Genomic DNA, 19,584 nt, shown 5'->3' with positions numbered 1-19,584 from the left:
TCAAAATTTTCATCGAATTTATTTTTTAACTTTTTTATATATAATTTATATAAATATATCAATTAATAATATTTTAATATATATCATCTCGTATATAAATTTAATTAATATTTTAATCTATATATTATTATTGAATGTAAAAATATTTTTTAAAAACTGACATATTGTATTATAGAATTTATATGTCAAATAAATTAATGATTCCACCATTATTTATTTTGTATAATTTATTATAGCTTAAATATCGTCAAAAGCTAGAATTTAACAATCATACAGAGTTAAAATCCAAACAATTACCCAATAAAGGCTATGAAATTTATGAGGTAAACGATATAACGTCTTTCTAGCATCTTGAAATGATACAATGGAAATGACGTTAAAAAAAATGTAGTTTCCCAAAAAGACTTGCGAAGTATTATGAGAGAAGAGTGAGTGTCAAAAAGCTGCTTTCAACTAATTGAAGAAAGAGATTAAATACAACATGATTCTAACAACTAGATATAACGCGATACATACATACATATATGTGTATATACTGATGCTTAGCCTAGTAGTACAGCAAAAAAAAAAGAAAAAAAGAAAAATGCATCCAGAAATAATAACAGATAAATAATAGATAAATTTACAAATTATCTATTCACTATTAAGTCTAACATTTTGTTTTCCTTTTCTAGCCCAAAAAAAAAAAAAAAAAAATTTGTTTTCCTTGAAAAAGTGAAGATTAATAAACTGTTGTTAGTCCAAGGCCGCACCAAAATGAAAGTAGTCCAAGGCGGCCCAAAGATATGTTCAACCGCAGTTTATTTTTATGCCCGGGTGACAAATGACATTTTTGAACGAGTGTCACGAAATAAAGAATTAATATAGAAAATTTAGCAATCCTGTTAATTCACTATCTTTGAGGATTGGCAATTTTTATACACAATAAACGATTATAAGCGCTATGGTAGTTGTTGAAAAATATATAATTACAAATGCAGGTCATAGATAAGTGGGGTCCGAAGGGGAGTCATCCTCCAGAGACTCATAAAAAGAGGGAATGTTGAAAATCAGAAATGGCATTATTAATTTCCATGGCGAAATGGTACTCTTAGAGAACTACCATTAGAGAGGGGAAAAAAAGAAAAAAAAAAGGAATCGATGATTTTGAAAAAACGAACTTCCTGTGTAATTGCAAAGATAATCCACCTCCTAAACATCATTAATGCTGGATACTAACAACATTGAGTTTAAATTATATACTGTAGGATTGGCAAAAATATTGAAGAAGTATGGCGACAGAATAGGAGGGCTATTGTGGTTGCCATTCATTCAGAAAGTACTAGAGCAACCCTTTTTTCACTACCGATCTTTTTCTCAATTTTCTCCATCTCCTCTCGTATTGGCAGATTCTGATCTCATCCACTCCTTCTTATTTAACTCTCCCATACCAATTGTCTAGATACTCGATGGATTAGTTGTTCAATTAAGCAAAAACGCTATACGATTGCAATAGCATAATTGAAATATGTTTTGCGGGATATATGTCACTATCCCCTGATCATATATGTGCTTGCCCTGCTTTGCTAGTGAGCGGGCAGTTTAACTAATTTCAATAACATCTGTGGGTTTTTTTTTTTTTTTTTTTTTTTTTGGGTTGTGTAACAGAGTCTAGAAGTCAAAAATATTAATCGAGACTATATTGTTGTAGAAATTGTATTTGGAAAATGAACCATTTAAATTTCAAGAAATTATCAGAAACTAAAAAGAAGGTGCTTGCAAAGTAGAGGAAATATAATGATTATTAATCTTTTAAAATAAGGTGCATGCACCATTGGTCCTCTTCAGAATCTCATAAAGTCTGAAAATATAAGAGGATGGAACTTAAGCTACAGTAAAAACATGTCATGAAATATTCAAAAAGAACTTTGCAGATTCAGAACTCCAGGTACCTAAAATGCATAATGGTTCCAGTAACATGCTAATAATCAAAACATCACAATGAAAAAAATACTTTAAGCTGCGGGGCAGAGACATACCATTTTACTCGAAACGGATGAAAATATACCCGCTATACAGTGAGAACAAAGAAAGTTAAAAAAATCTAACGGTATTTTAAACTTGGGCATGTTACCATACAGCTTTTACCAGAATATACAAAGATGTTAAAAAGGTCACTGGCTTCAATCACACTGATCATATCGATTACAATTGCACCTCAACTAATCAAACCAAATTCCAATGAGAATTGAACTTAACGATCCCAGGCTCTGTCAGGAGTCAAAATTGTTATGAATCTAAAATAATGACAGTTTATTAGCATACCAACTTTGTTTTAGGAATGCTTTCAAAATTAAAGCCACAAAGTTATTTATTTATCTCGCATGATAGACCAGCATTGGTTTGGATATAATGAGAATCAAGAATAAAAACTCCAGGCCGTTGTTTTCAACAATACCAAAACCTTGACTCAAAAAGCCAATTATAAGAAGAGTTTTGACCATATTCTCCGTGTGTGTTTATTTATTAATTATTATTATTATTATGATTATTTATTTATTTATCTTTGTCTTCGAGGTTTAAACTGTCTCATTAAACTTGCAATCAAACCATTCAGAAGAAAAATAAATGAAATAAAGACTTTTATTAAGATTATAAATTTGGCTTAAAAATCAATTAAAAAAAAAAAAAAAGCTTAAACATCCACCGTAGTTTGTTTCACTAATCCAACATCCACTCTATTAGTATTAGAAGACTGAAACTTACAACGAAAATCCATGGAACATAAAACATTTAGACTTATATCTTCGCCATGAAATTTTCAATAAATGATTGTAATTATTACATATATTTATGACTTCAATTTAATTTTTTTGCAAATAAAATTAAAAAATTAATATATAAAACAAATTTTTTGCTCTTTTTCTTTTTGATTTTCATGGAATCAACCGTAAGTTTTTTTTTTTATTTGTTGTTTTATTTTTTTTATTTTTCTTTTTGCTATCTTCTTCGTTTGGGTTTCACATACCCATTCAAAGAATTAAAATAATAATAATAATAATAAAATAAATTGGCACCATGGGCAATTATGATTTGAGTAGTTCATGTATTTATGTTTTTAGTCATTTTATACAATAATAGCCATATTTTTAGCAATGATAAAACAAAATCTCAGAACAAATAACTAATTAATTGATAGAACAATCTTTTTTTTTTTTTTTTGTTTTGGTTTTTTAAGACTCATGAACCTTGATACATATAATACTTGTTGGAGTTTTTACTATAATATTGGTACCCATTGATATGAATTTTTTTTATATATAAAAAAAAGGAGTGAAAATAGGTAAAACAAATCTCCAATAACTAAATTTTTTATTGAATTTTTGTTTATATTGATCAAATATAAATTTTCTTTTCCAAACATGTCGTTGTAGTGATGCATCCGGAAAATGTTCTCAAAAGGGGCATCGCCCAGTAACCAAATTATTACTTGTCTACATAAGGGGTCCGAGATTCCAATTTCCCACCCAATATTGAAAATTATATATATATATATATATATGTATATAAATGATGAAATACAAACTAAACTATATATTCATAATATAAAATAAAATCAATATGTTTCTTCTTTTTTTTTCATGTTGATTTTCATTTTGACAAATATTTTCTATGAAATTTCAAAATAAATTTAAAGAAAACAAATATACGTGAAGAGGTTAATTTTGTTAGCTGCTATCACGTAAATAATGAATTAATCATTGAATAAGTTCGGTATATATATATATATATATAGAAACTATCCTTTCAAACTAAAAAGTTATCTAAACAATCTAAATGAAAGAAAATTAAATTTTAAAATAATATTTGTCAGTTATAATTTTAACAAACTAAAAATAGAAAATTAATTAAGATAATAACATTTTAATAAAACAAAATATAAAGCCAAAAAACATATTTATTTATGTAAAGACCAAATTAGACAAAATCGTGAGGGGACACTTTCGTATTTAAGGGGTAGAAAAGTAAATAAGTAAAAAAATAAAAAACAAACTGAAAGTGAAAAAATTTGAGAGGGCACGGACCCCACCTGGGTCCGTCCTTGTGCTGTTGGAGTTGAGAAAACTCACATGAATAAAAATAAAAATAAAAACGAAAACGAAAAGCCGAGATGCAAAGAATCCCAATTAATTATACTGGATTGTTGGTTGGGGGGTCCCATTTGTGTCGGGGGCTTATTCCCTCTGGTTTTTTTTTTTTTTTTCCTCTGTGTTTTTTTTTTAGGAAAAACCTTATTCATGTAATTCTTCTTAAGTTATGTTGGCTGAATGAACTTGAAAGACAACTAGACTGTGGAGTAAAAGAAATGGTAAATTGACTGTCTAAATTGTTTCTTTGAAATGGTTTTCAATATAAGTGAGTTACCTCTTTAACTTTCATGAACATATATAAAGTGTCGTTGTATACATTTCATGTAAAAATTAGAATGCTTACAACTTGGAGCTTTTTCAACGAAAATCATACAACTTTAGAGACAGGATTATAGAAATTTACTTTAATATTACATACAAGATGGACAAAATATCTTGCACAAATAGCAAAGCATGTGATAGAAAAAGGTCAAATCCTCTCTATGTGCATGGCATTTTTTGTTTTTTCTTTTCTCCCTTTCGCTCTTCTTCCCAAATCATTCATAAACCTTGAATCATCTTGATTCACAGGGGCTTAATAAATTTGCAATTTGAAAGCAGAGAGAATTTTCCCACTTGGACATCCGTGTATGGACAAATCCATTTACACTCATTATATTTGGATTTTACAAATTGTCTGAAATCTTAATTCTTTATCGTTAAACTTGCAATAAAACCACTCATCATCAGGAAAAAAAAAAAGAAAAAAAAAAACCTGCGAACAAACCATTTTTTTAGAAATTCGTGGAGTTTATTAAAAATATAAACTTGGCTTAAACATTAATATTAAAAGTCCCTACCGACAATCAATCTAGTGGTAAAAACCTTTTTTTTTTTTTTTTGACAATGGTCAAATTCGAATCCCAACACTCCTAATATCAAAATAAATAAATAAATAAAAATTGATTAAAATAAAAATGGTTAAATATCTAACACAGTATCTTCCCTTCTCTCCCAAGACTCGAACCAGCGTCCACTGGCCGGGCTGTGGTACTCTGACCACCGAGCTTACATGCGAGCCTCTTAACACAATGTGTTAAGATTTATATCTTGCACCATATTCATCAGCCAAGGTTTCCCTCATGTCCACTGCATACTATCCAAATCAGTTCAAGTTATCATTCAAGCAAATCCAACCCTCCCAGAGAGCCAACGGCAGTCTGTTAAAAAACCAAGTAAATATAATTAAGAAATACTTTATGCATCCATAAGTAATTAAATATGCTTTGCAGCATAATAAAATTATAATAACATACAATTACACGAAATGTCGATGAAGAGAAATACATACCATTTTTTTATTTGGTTATCCAGCTTAACTATTTATTTATTTTTTTATACAAATTTATTTTACAAACTATTTAAAAAAAATTTAAATTTTAAAATGTTCAACCATTAAAACTATACGTTTCATCTTAACTACTTATTTGAAAAAATTAGTATCAAATTAAGAAGTTACACCATTTCAATATTGCTTTTTTGGGAACTATAATGTAAAATAATTCCAATCCTAAAATAAAATTATCTTCTCCGCCTCCTCATTAAAAACCGTAAGGTAGAAAATCATTTTGCGCGGACTGTGTATAAAGTGTAGTGCATCAAAAACCCTACTTTATCATATTATATCTTACTGGACCAAATCAAGGCCAACTGGATTGCTAACTACAAATTAAGGACCGAGGCCCATGGCTCTTACCCAAACCACCAGACCACGGACACGCGGTTGTCCTCCTTTAGAAGTTAAGATATGATCAATACCAACTCATTTTCTATATTATTTGGTAAATTAATTCTTTTACGGATAAATTATTATTTATTTGGCACTTCTAGTTTATTCAATTTATAAGACATATGATTATAATAAAAATATATGAATACATTTGGTCCGCAACATGCCATCAGAAAATTCGTCAGACTGTGTTGACACTGTACCGCCATTTAAATGTAGATATTACCATGTACACATTTGCTTTTGAAAAATAAAATAATAATAATAAAAAATCATACTTAGATAATTAATATGGGGAAGATGCTTGGAATAAATTATTGATATCTAACGCATAATTATCATTACCTTCCATTTTCGCAACAATAATAAAATATTAATTGAACGAATAATACCAGGAACCGCAGATAATTGATAAATATATATTACAAACACATAAAACAGACCTCGGAAACCATCATTATATTATTCACTTACACGATAATAATATATACAAGTAGTAAAATATAAATATTACAAACACATAAAACATGCAACTAACTAACAATCATAGAAGCTCAGTGGAATCTAGTCTTAGGAGATGCTTGTGGGAATTGGAGTACTACTGATCACTTGTAATAGTTGGTGCAGCAGTTTCAACGGTTGACGGAGTTGAAGTGGTTTTCTTCTCACCAACGGATCGGCGAGGACAAGGCAAGTTTGGGGGACCTTCGCGTTCGCGACCATCGTAACTCATGGCTAGTCTTGATCTAGTTATAATAGAACCACATATAGCTCCTAACACAAACGCACAACCAGTCTTGAGCATACTGTTTGGCTTATGTCTCAAATTCAATCAGTAATGATCACGAAAAAGCTGATAAGCTAACCGAGTTTAGAGAGATAAAAAAAGGGTTCTGAAAGTATGCAGGAAAAGGAAAATTTTGATGGGTTTTTTATATTGTGAGGAAAATTTTGTGTTGCTTGAAAGCCAAGATTTTTACGGAGCAGGTTGATTTTTTTGACCAGGTCATCTTATAAATTAACCCTTGTCCAAGCGTCAACACACCTCGTTAAAGAAAAAAACAAAAAAAAAAAAAAAAGAAAGACAGGAAGGTATTCGATTAAAAAAAAATACGGCAGTCAGAACAGACGGCTTCAGCCCTCAAATCTTGTGCTCAATGAGGTCCCGGTACCTTCTTCTCGGAGCTAGGCTAAAACTCGTCCACATCTCCTGTCCGAACGATCATCTCCTGTCGCCAGTCAAGACAGATTTGTCAATGCCCATCCCAGTTCTATTCTTTGGGATAGTTTTATTGTCATCTGCAATGCGTGCAGAACCTAGGTATTCAAGAAGAAACGATTTATTGCGAGTGATCCATACACAGTAGATCCAATCAATTCGTAGCCAAACACTAACAGCAATTTCATTACCTTTTTTTGTTGCCGATTTTTCTGTTTTTCGAAAGCAAAACAAAAGGCAGAAAAAAGCTTGGAACGTGTTCAGTTTCTGGGGCATTTACCTGAAAAAAGATTGAGATAAACCCTAAAATAAATTCTTATTATCTGGCTTTTCTTCTTCCTCGTCGTCCAAGAAAGAACAGAGCTTTTTTTTTTTTTTTTGGGTGATGGTGGCTTGAAGGAGTTTTTTTTGTTTTTTTTTGTTTTTTGGGTAGATCATGTTTTAATATAATTATAAAATCTAAAAATAAAATCTAATTAATTAATTAAGAATTTTATTAATGATATGGCATTATTAGGTGAAGTGCCATGTGAAATGCCATGTTATTTGAGTTATAATTTGATTAAATTTTTTATGTACATAGCATTATTGTAATTGGAAAGTATAAATTTAAAAAATCAAGTAGGAAAATAATTATTATAGTTCAAAACATTGATGGGAAAAAATTAATGCAGTGATTAAAAAACCAAAAGAATTAAATAAATTAAGGTGCCACGGATGATTTTTTTTTTTTTTTTTTTTTCCTGGGGTTTTTGGAATGAACCGCTAAGATTTTCCAAGAGGGAATGTTTGGACTGTACACACAACTCCCAAATCCTCCATGTAAAATGGAAAGGCCGAAATAAATTTACGCCGAGGAGTGTGTATATATTGTATAAAGAACCATCGTTGTAGAAACTTATTGGGTCCAATACGAGGCCCAAGAGGTAGCTCTCTACATATTATGGACTGAAGCCCATTGGATTTTCCCAAAGCATTAGATCCGAGAGAACCAACGCAATCGGGTACGCATTGGTACGTGCACGCCAGACTTCAAACTCAATGAAAGGAGCTTGGATGCAGAAAGAAAGAATCCTGCCTTGAAATGATGGTGCACCACGGTAGTATTGACTTGCCTTATAAACATCGGCATATATAATACACAAGGAATTGAAGGCAACCAAGTCTGAATTAGCAAATCCAACCATGTTCATGCGTATGAAATATTATTGAGCCTTGGCAAAAAGTAAAATTAATGCGAAATGCATTGATTATAATGGTATGCGTATATTGATCACCTTCCAAACCTGCTTCTCTATCTCCTCCAACACTTTGGCGGCAGCTTTATAGTTTTTTGTTGTCTATAAGACAGATAGAGTGAAGCGTTATAGCATACTAATCAAGTTGAATATTATTTATTATTCCTATTCCCGATATAACTCATAATCTGGTCCCTAAAGTCATTTGCCTCTTTCATCCAACGTGCCTTAAACAAAGCCACCAATGATTGTGCAATACCCAAAAACATCCAAGCTGAGTCCGTCCCTCCTTATGTCGGAAACAATTGATCATAGTCCCTTCTCCGAAAGAACAAACCATTTTATCAATGTATTGTTATACACTATGGCATTTTGATTTCATAGGATCCAACAGGATTACCCTTTCCGTCCACAAACAGCCTATCTTGCGAAACGATTTGAAAACATTATAGTATGTCTCCAATTCAAGAATAAATCCCTCACGCTTGATTCGATAACCTAGAAAACCCTAAGACCACTCTGTGCAGACCCATCCCCACCAAAAAAAAAAAGGGTCAAAACACGCATATTCAAAAACCATTAATCACGATGTTGAATGTCTCTGGAGTAGGAGATGGAGGAGCATCACCACCTCTAACATATGCTTGAAAATAAAATAGGCTCGATGTGTCGTTCCAGATTTAAGTAAAATTTGCAGCATATATATGCTATTGAAGCTCCGTACATCTGAAGGAATCCCTGATACTATGCCTTGAACAATAAGTACTTCAGCTTTCCCCAATTTCTTCCTCTTGCAATTTCACATCTTCTCAAAATTATAATTGTTTTCGTTGTATCCATCATCTACAATTAATGTTAATGCCGATGCCTCCGTACTCAAAATTACAAACAAGATTGATTGCAAATTATATAGCTTATAAGAAGGTGCATGGCCAATAAAACAGTAACGCTGATCGTGCTGATCCAATTTAGATTATTGTAATATATTGTCTATATGTATATTATTCATGAGTCATATAATAATTTTTTTTTTATTTCTATAATTGTTATAGTATAATTATGTATTACATGGAAAGTTTTGATGTTTTTGTGTATTGTGTTTCTTATGTATTTAAGGTACGTAGCATTTAGTAAAATGTTTATTATTTTATATTGTTTGTCTATTATTATTGCTTTTCCTTATTTTTTGGTGAAAATTGTTTGTTTATGAATGTGAAAATCTTTATTTTTTTGGGTCAAAAATGACAAAAAAAATGCATACTCTTTGGAAAAATTCAAACTAACAATTGTTTTTTAATTTTTTTTTGTGTTATTATTATTATTATTATTATTTTCTTTTTATAACCGTCCCAAAGATGATTTAAGATCTTGTTCGGCCCTACATGTGACCTAAACCATACAATAAGATTTCATTCACCGTTCCCCTCATCAATACAAAATTAAAATTTACCAACAAAAGAATAGGGAAAAGAAAAAAATCAATACGAAGTTAAAGGTTTTTGTTTTTGGTAAACCATTCAAAAGGAAGGTTAGATATTGAGAAGCGATCGAAACATTAACAGTGCTGTGTTGAAGAAGTAGAGATCGTTTACTGCTGCTGACAGCGCCCGAGAAGAGTTATCGTCCGTCTGGACCTGGTGGCTTCGAGTTTGTATGTCCAGGTTTGTTTCACCATGAAGAAAAGGAAATTGAAAAAAAAAAAAAAAAAAAAAAAAAAAGCTCAAAGCAAGCCAAATTAATTATAATAAATACGGTAAATTTGAACGAGTCCAAAGAAATCTAAATTTGTCTCTTTATCGGGAAAAAAACAAATCTGAATCTGTCAGAAAAAAAAAAAGAAAAAAGAATACCAGAGTTGCTTTCCCAAGACAGGGGATTTTTTATAAGTTTACTTAGTTGACTTGATTTCAAAAAAATAAAAATAGGATATGTACTCACGTGGATAAGGAATCCAGCTCATTGTCAGTAATAAACCATAATGGTGGAATGGAACGACCCTTTTTCTCCTGAAATTGTCAAAAGAAGAAAGAAAAAGTCAAATTCACACTGTATTTGCAGCATATGAAAAAATAACACATCTACATCGTAACGGTCAAAACTGAAAATCAATCTCCCTTCATGGTTCAAATGTACCAACTTTTTGAAGTGCAAGAAAAAATTCATAACATCAGAATACTCTTATGCTTAAGTGATGCATCCTAGTACAGAGTAAGAAGAGCTCCTATTCAAAAGATATAAGCAATTATTCACAGCCATCACACTACACTGTCCAGCCTGTTCACTGCAACAGATTGGAGGGGGCAACTACTCTTTAGTAACATTAACACCCAGAGGCAGTTCCAAGTTAATGGTGTTTTGGCCAGCACATTGCTGGCAGAAAGGGGATTGGAGACAGGAGATACTCTTTTATTAACTGATATCATGCTGTAGATTTGGCCCTCCCCTGTTTTACATACTTTTGTTCTTTCATAATTGTTAAGTAGGCCAAAAGTCACTTCAAGGAGATGCTCTTTTATTAACTTATACCATGATGTAGATTTGAGCCTCTCCTTCGTTACATACTTCTGTTCTTTCATAATTGTTAAGTAGGCCAAAAGTCAATGTGCTGGCTAAAAGTAATACCTGCTCGTGCATTATCAGTTTCACATGCACAGAGACAATTCCAAGCGGTTATTGGTTAAAAAATAAAAAATAATTACTACCATGAGTCAAATGTTACAAAATATGTAGCCATGGAAGATTGGGCAGTATTTTCCCATTAACAAGAATGACAATCTTTTTTAAGAAAAATTACTAGCCATAGGCAATATCTAGAAGTACAGAATCATGAAAAGGACATTCAGTATGATTGCAGATTCAAGTGGAAGTTGGAATTCTGGCTTAGTAAACATCATCTACAAGAAGAAAACTATATGATATCATTTTGCTTTTAAGTAAATTAGCTTCTCATACATGCAAGTCAATCAAAGAACATTTAGCACATTTCAATGAATCTTCTTCTGACTATACCATGCTTTAAATTGGAAGGTCTAGAGACATAGAATGAAAAGATTACAAATCTTGTTATAAATAAATTAGATTCCTACTAACACAAAAGTTGAACATCCAGAATGAATGACATTAAAGAATAGAAACAACTTAACCAATTTCCACATAGCTTTCTTTTAATCTATTCGATATGCAATCAAAAGGACTAATTGGTCAAGACATACATAAACAAGAGTGTTCAGAGATTCAAATATAAATGAAGTTTCCTCAACTAACACCAATGATTTCAAGTTTCAATACCCAAGTCTAAGAAAACCCCCAATAAACTAGTTAGGTATTTATTGCATTATGATAAATGGCTAGCAAAAAATAACAATAAAAAAAAAGATAAGAAAAAAATTGTATTGTAGCTCACCTCCACAAGAGCATCGTGTTGTTCGGTTTCAGCCATCTCCACGTACATCTGGCAATATTCCTCCTCCCATTCCCTTTCAGCCCTCTCCACCATATGTTTGCAAATCACCTGGCAACGTTCCTCCCGTTCCCTTTCAGCCATCTCCACCAGACGTTTGGAAATCACCTGGTAATATTCCTCCCATCCCCTTTCAGCCATCTCCGCTAGACGTTTGGAAGTCATACGACTCATATTGTTCATTTCCATATACTTCTGAAATTCCTCCTCAAATAGATGTTCATCGTCATCGGGACCTTCTTTCTTGCTAGGAAGATCCCGGACATGAGTAGATGAGGCTTCATTACTTTTCTTCTAGTCGTTGGTGGGACCTTCTTTCGTGCTAGGCAGATCCCGAATACGAACAGATGAGGCTTCATTACTTTTCTTCTGGTCGTCATCGGGACGTTCAGACTCTATGTACATCTGGCAATACTCCTCCCATTCCCTTTTAGCCATCTCCTTGAAAATCACCTGGCAATATTCCTCCCATTTCCTTTTAGCCATTTCCGCCAGACATTTGGAAGTGACATGACTCATATTGTTAATTTCCATATACTTATGAAATTCCTCCTCAAATAGACGTTCAACGTCGTCGGGACCTTCTTTCTTGACAGGAAGATCCCGAACATGAGCAGATGAGGCTTCATTACCTTTCTTTTGGTCGTCGTTGGGATCTTCTTTCTTGCCAGGCAGCTCCTGCGCACGAGCAGATGAGTATGCAATGGCTGCAAGTCTGGTCATTCTAGCCAGTATTAGAGTTGCCGAAAGGCTGGCCATGTCAGAGTAGTACAGCGAGAGAGAGAAGATTTGAGTGAGAGGGAGAAAAGGTTTGAGAGAAATGGGTTGTTTTCTAAAACCGTTATTTGTGGGGCCAAAGCGTGTGTCTGCTAGAAAGAATAAAAAAAAAAAAAAAACATTCCAAATTTCTCTTATTTTGGGCCCAAAAAATCCCAAGGTTTTGAAATACAGAGAGATGTTAGAGAGAGAAAGAGAGAGAGAGAGAGAGAGAGAGAAGGTTTGAGAGAAAATGGAGATAGGGACAGAATTCTGTTATTGTAAGTGAGGCCAAAATAATCCCCAAAGCGCGTGTCAGCTAGAAAGCAGGGGAGAGAAAGAAAAAAAAAAAATTCCAAAATTCCAACCTTTTGTGAATTGCTCGTGTCAATGCCACACAGCTTTTTCTTGTATTTAGTGGTTTTTATCAACTGTATGCTTTATGGTGTTTTATTCTAAAATCCACCTTTTAATTTATCAATTGGAGGATGGGGTTTATTTATTGACTGTAGTTATAAATAACATAACTTTACCTTCAAAGACAACTATTTTTTATTACTGATCAGTAAAGGAAACAATTAATATCCAATGCATCATGTTCAGCTAATAATTTTTTTTTTTTGTCTTCGCAAATGTCAGTTAATCAGTCCATTTTAATGTCTTCTTCATAAGATATAATTTATGATTGATGACGCATCAAATTATAGTGACATGTATGAACTGCTAGTACACATGTGAAGTCCCACATCAGTTGGAAAAAGGGAACGAAACACTCCTTATAAATGGGTGTGGATACCTTTCCTTGAGAGATCTTTTAAAACCTTAAGAGTTGGGTTGTAAGAGGATTCCCCAAGCTCAAAGAGAACAATATCGCATGCGGATGGTCTGGGCTGTTACAGTTGGTATCAGAGCCAGTACCCAAATCGATGTGCCAATAAGGACGCTGGGCCCCAAGGGGGGAGGATTGTGAAGTTCCACATTGGTTGGAAAAGGAAACGAAACACTCCTTATAAGTGGGTGTGGATACCTTTTTCTTTTCCAACCGATGTGGGACCCCTAGCTTTCAAAGCGGAAAATATCTCGGTTGGGCCTGGGGGGCTCGGACTAGTGGGAATGGCAGGTGAAGGGGTAGGACCCCTAACCACTGAGAGGCCTTCTCCAAAAGAGCCCAGATAGGCCTTCCTCACAGGAAACATAAAATCGTGAGGGGTAGGATTGAGTTCACCACCTAGCTTCCAAAACAGACAATATCTCGGTTGGGCCTGGAAGGTCCGGGTCAGTGGGATCGGTAGATGAAGGGGTGGGACCCCTAAACCATTGAGAGACCTTTATTGTGGAGTCCCACATCGGTTGGAAAGGGGAACGAAGCATGCCTTATAAGTGGGTGTGGATACCTTTCCCTTGCGAGACCTTTTAAAACCTTGAGGGCTGGATTGTAAGAGGATTCTCCATGTCCAAAGAGGACAATATCGCATGCGAGTGGTTTAAGCTGTTACAGTTGGTATCAGAGCCAGTACCCGGATCGATGTGCCAGCGAGGACACTGGGCCCAAGAGTGAAGGATTGTGAAGTCCCACATCAGTTGGAAAGAGGAACGAAGCATTCCTTATAAGTGGGTGTTGATACTTTTCCTTTACGAGGCCTTTTAAAACCTTGAGAGCTAGGTTGTAATAAGATTCCCCAGATCCAAAGAGGACAATATCGTATGCGGATGGTCTGGACTGTTAAACACAGATCATTTAGATAAATATAATAAATTAAGGTACATTAAATTTTCTTTTAAAAGATAATATCCGATTTATTTATAGGACATAATGATTATAAAAAACGCAAACAATATAAAAATATTTAAAAATAATAAAAGATATATCAATTCCTCTTGGATAAAAATAAAGTAAAATAAAGTAATATGAAATTCAGAAACATGTATTAGTATAATTAGCGGCCAATTGAAACAAGAAAAATTATGCATTTTTTTTTATTTTTAAAATTGCCTATTCAAGGTTGTTCAAAATCATGTATATAAAAGCTTCATTAGTATGAAACTTAATGAGATATTAAAAGTTAATAGAGCTAATTAAATTATTTTGCTGATCTTGGCTGTTTCTTCATAATATATAATTAGGACAAAGGAAACTACTTCTTAATAATATGCTCCACTGAAAAAGCCTTGAATAGCTTTGTTTTATCAGCTGCCGCTGCAAGACAATCACATTTTGAATCCTTCTACAAGAAAACATACATGTTTCGAAGCAATCACGTAATAATCTTTATTTTTATTTTTATTTTTACTTTTTAACAAAATCCACTATAAAAAAAACTACATTTCTGGAACTGCTGTGGCCCAAGAAGGATGAATCAATCTTTGAACCATTCATCTGCTGATGGATTTGGGCCCAGTTTCCGAGTCCTCTGACTTTAGCTTACGCTCAAGGTGTTTGGTTGCTTTTTTTTTTTTTTTTTTTTTTCCTTCTTCTTTGTTGAAAATTTTTATTAAATATTTTATGGTATTAAATAACTATAAATAACTATTTTTGAATATTAAACAACTGTAAGGTATTAAAGTATTAATAACTATAAAGAAACTATCAATTTTTTCCTATTAAATAATTATTTTTGAATATTTGCCACCCTTAGGCTTGGTTTAAATTCCAAATATTATTTGTTATAAAGGAAAAAAAAATTAACAATTATAATTCTACACGGAAATTTTTTTTTTGGGACAAGTGAGAAAGAAAGTTGTATTCCCATAATAGAGTAGATTTTTAGTCATTGCCTGAAGTTATCTGTAAGCCATTATTTTTGATAAATTACGATGTTTGAGATATTAATTTTCTTATTTAATCTCTATTCTTTGTAGGCTATTTGTAACATCCCAGATCATCCGTATGCGATATTGTTCTCCGTATGCGATATTGTTCTCTTACAACCCAGCCCTCAACGTTTTAAAAGACCGGAAGCGATATTGTCCTCTCTGGGCCTTGGGAATCCTCTTACAATCCAGCCCTCAAGGTTTTAAAAGGCCTCGCAAGGTAAAGATATCCACACCCATTTATATGAAGTGTTTCGTTCCCCTTTCCAACCGATATGGCACTTCACAATCCTCCCCCCTTGGGGTCCAGCGTCCTCCCCGGCACACTGATCTGGGTCCCGGTCTGATACCATCTGTGATAGTCCAGACCATCCATATGCGATATTGTCCTCTTTGGGACTGGAGAATCTTCTTACAACCTAGCCCTCAAGGTTTTAAAAGGCCTCGCAAGGAAAATGTATTAACACCCACTTATATGGAGTGTTTCAGTCCCCTTTCCAATCGATGTGGGACTTCACACTATTTAACTAGTTATTTTGAACTGAATGAAGAAACATTTTATTGATAAGTTGAAGAATCCGACATTAAAAAAGTAGTCAATTTATGCTGGTTAGAGTGGTCCCAATTAAGTGGCAACATACCAATAAGGACCTGTTTAGCTATCCATTCTGGGTACTAGATGGATGAACAATGTGTAAAACGATTGCATGTATGGCGTATATCTTCTACAAGCAGTGCAATATTTTAAATATTGCCTGTAGGCAATTTATGTTAGTTTGACCTAAAGAATAGAGGAACTGACAAGCATGATAGCAAAATAATTAAGAGTTCATATTCCTTTTGGCTTTGCTTTTGCTTTCGCTTACTGGTCAAATAGAATCTATTTGTCATGACTCTCATCCAAATATCCAATCTATCATGCATACATATAATAGTACATCTAGAAACATAATTTAAATAAACATGTAAAAAAAAAAAAAAGAGTCAAAAGCATTTCTGTAATTATGGATCACGTAGGTCCGAGTGCACTAAGTTAATAAACCCCAAAGAAGGAGGTGAAGGCTGTACTTTAAATGGAAAGAGATGAACATGCATGATTGAGAGTGTCATATCTTACATGGCAAAGACACAGAGAGCCGGTCGTGAAAAGACTTTCTTTTATATATATGTATATATATATATATAATTCCTTCCATGAAAACGATATACAAAAGTAGACTGGCTTTAATTTTGTTCTAGCTGGTATTCATAACAATACAACTGATGCACACTGGAAATATTAGCTACAATAGAATTGCAATAGCGGGACCATCGATGATACTAATGTCCATGTTGTTGTTTGATCAGTTCAAACTAATTAGTGAATTAGGCCTACGTGTATGCATTATATATTTTTTGAGATGAGATGGTGATGTTGCGGTACTAGCAAGCTAGCTAAGCGATGCTGGAAGTAACGTTGCATGCCTCTGCTCTGATTGCCCCTCGTATGCACTGTCGTATTCGTAACATACATAACATAAAACGTCCTCACACAGCCATATAGAAGTAGAATGGCAATTAATTAACATATACATGCATGGTAAAGAGAAGAGACCATTTATTCCATATCTATGAGATTGCAGATTCGAGATATCACACCTTCTTTTCCTTCTAGATTAGAAATTGTTGTAATAACATATACGTATATGTATATGTATATATTGGAAGGTCATCTAAAAGGGAAAGAGAGAGTGTGTGGAGGAGGATGACTGGCTTTGTTTGATTAATCCATAAAACTAAACAGACAAAATTTTAATTTTGATTAAAATTTAGAAGTTATAATATATAATATAGGACATGGATCGCACCTTTGGTGTGCTGTTTTGTTTCTCTTCATGATCATCAGATCCCTCTTTAAGGAGGCATTGCTATGTCTCCCTACCAGAAAACCACCACTTTGTCCACTTCTCTGATGTTCTCTTGTTTCCATGTTTCTTGCCTTTTTAGCGCACTAATTAAGCTTCATATTCTTCTTTTTATAAATAATCTCATGGAAAATAGAATTACTACTTGGCCTACTTTTCAGCACATGAGCGTGCCACCAAGTAATTGTCTGCTTCAAAGAGTTCTTTTTTTATATTTATTTTATTATTATTATTTTTGGAGATAATATTGTCTGCTTCAAGAGCTTAAGTAAATGACCATTATGCCTACTGTCTATTTTTATATTTATTATTAAATTATCTTATTTAATAACATATACGGTTACATGATATAAGCATTTAATTCTATATAAGCTTGTTTGTCTGGTAGATGTCACATTTTAATATTTTTTACAGGTCCCAGGACAACTTAGTAGCATTGTAGCAACGTCTAAACTAGACCTGGCAATTTAGGTCATGACACGGTGACACGACTCGAAAACGACACGGAATAAATGGGTTTGGGTTTATTATAAATATGTTCGGGTCATAATCGGGTCAACCCGTTTAACACGATTATTAATCGTGTCATTTTCGGGTTGACCCATTTAACTCGAAATTGACCCGTTACGATCCATTTATTAAACGGGTCAGTTTCAACCCGACACGATTATACACCTATTACAACCCATTTAAATTTAATATTAAATTAATATTTTATTACTAATATAATATTTAATAATTAAAAAATATTAGAAATTAAAAATTTTATACAAATAATTTTCTATTATTAATTTTTTAAAAACAAAAAATATATTTTTAATAAAACAAAAAAAAAAATTCAGATCTAAAACTCAAAAGTCGAGAGTCAAGCCCTATTTTTCAATTTTGCATCTTATTCTCCAGCACACAATGCAGCCACCACAGACCACACCAGCCAGCCCCATCTCCAATCTCCATCAGCCATCAAAGCCTCCTTCCTCTACCCCTGCTTCTTCTCTCTGCCTCACCAGCCAGCCCCATCTCCAAACTCCATCAGCCATCAAAGCCTCCTTCTTCTACCCCCTGCTTCTTCTCTCTGCCTCACCAGCCAGCCCCATCTCCAATCTCCATCAGCCATCAAAGCCTCCGTCCTCTACCTCCTGCTTCTTTCTCTAAGAACAAAGGAGAACAGTGAGTCGTTTGAGAGTTGAACTGTTGAAGCAACTGAGAGTTGAAAGAACAAAGGAGAACGATTTGGGTTCGGCATTACAGGGTCTTTGAGAGTTCTCTGCAGATTCTTGACAAACGGTGAGTCGTGCTAAACTTTCAAATTTTTGCATATCATAAAGCATTTTTGAGTTACATCAAAAAAAATATATATATATATATATATGTGAAGCTGTTTTTGCAATTGTCATAAATGAAAGAAAACAGATATTAATATTTGAATGTATGTTTCACACTATCTACCGATCTTACATTGCAACCCCCACTTTTTGTGGATCTTCCATGGTCCGGCCTAAGTTTTTTCCCATGGGCGTAAAAGTGCAGCTGAAATTCCAACTAGAAATTGTATAATATAATAAATTATCATATATAGCAATAATATAAGTCTCAATAAAAGATTAGATGACATTTATGTGCTGATATCATATATCAGCCCAGAACTTGATCAATCTAATCCCATTTTGTACTGATAAGGAGACCAATCTCCATCTTGGTTCCACCAGGATAGATCTCTTTTGCCACTTTCAATTCATTTTGTACTGATATATTTGGTTGTATCTGAATCTTGGTCGACGCTGATGATTAAAAAGGAACCTAATAATCTCTACCTTTTTCTGTCAGGCATGCTTTAGAAACTACATGTCATAGATTTTGGGTGTGTAGCATACTTTCTAAGTGTTTGGATAATAGATCAACAAAAATTCTTCTTTTTTCTTAAAATCTTATTTTTGTTTGCCATAATTTTTTCTTGTTTTTTAATTTGTTAGGATATGTAAAAGGATAAAGTTCCGTTCCCTTGTACCTCCTCTCTCTTTTTCCCATGCAAACTTTCCAACTTCTCTAACTATTGGTTGTAATGTAACACTTCCAACAAACTTCTATATTTAATTTTTCCAACAAGTCTCTATGTGCATTTGCTTGTTAACTCCTCCAACTCCAGTGATGATAAAGGAAAAGTTATTCAGAATATATATACGAAATAATTAAAATTAGATAAGGTTGAGTTTCTGGGATGTGCTAATTCTTTTTTTGTAAAGAAGGTTATTACCTGTGGATTCCTTCCACTGGAGGACAGAGAGAAGTCACTCAAGG

The 19,584-nt window shown here is 33.3% G+C and overlaps 1 pseudogene; it reads left to right on the top strand.

Annotated features, from left to right (window-relative positions):
- LOC132804573 (SPX domain-containing protein 3-like) overlaps positions 1-19,584 on the top strand; it is a 44,792-nt pseudogene that overhangs the window by 4,240 nt on the left and 20,968 nt on the right.

The sequence above is a fragment of the Ziziphus jujuba genome, chromosome 7, assembly GCF_031755915.1.
Source record: "Ziziphus jujuba cultivar Dongzao chromosome 7, ASM3175591v1".
Taxonomy (NCBI): Eukaryota; Viridiplantae; Streptophyta; class Magnoliopsida; order Rosales; family Rhamnaceae; genus Ziziphus; species Ziziphus jujuba.
This window is presented reverse-complemented; position numbering and strand designations above follow the sequence as displayed.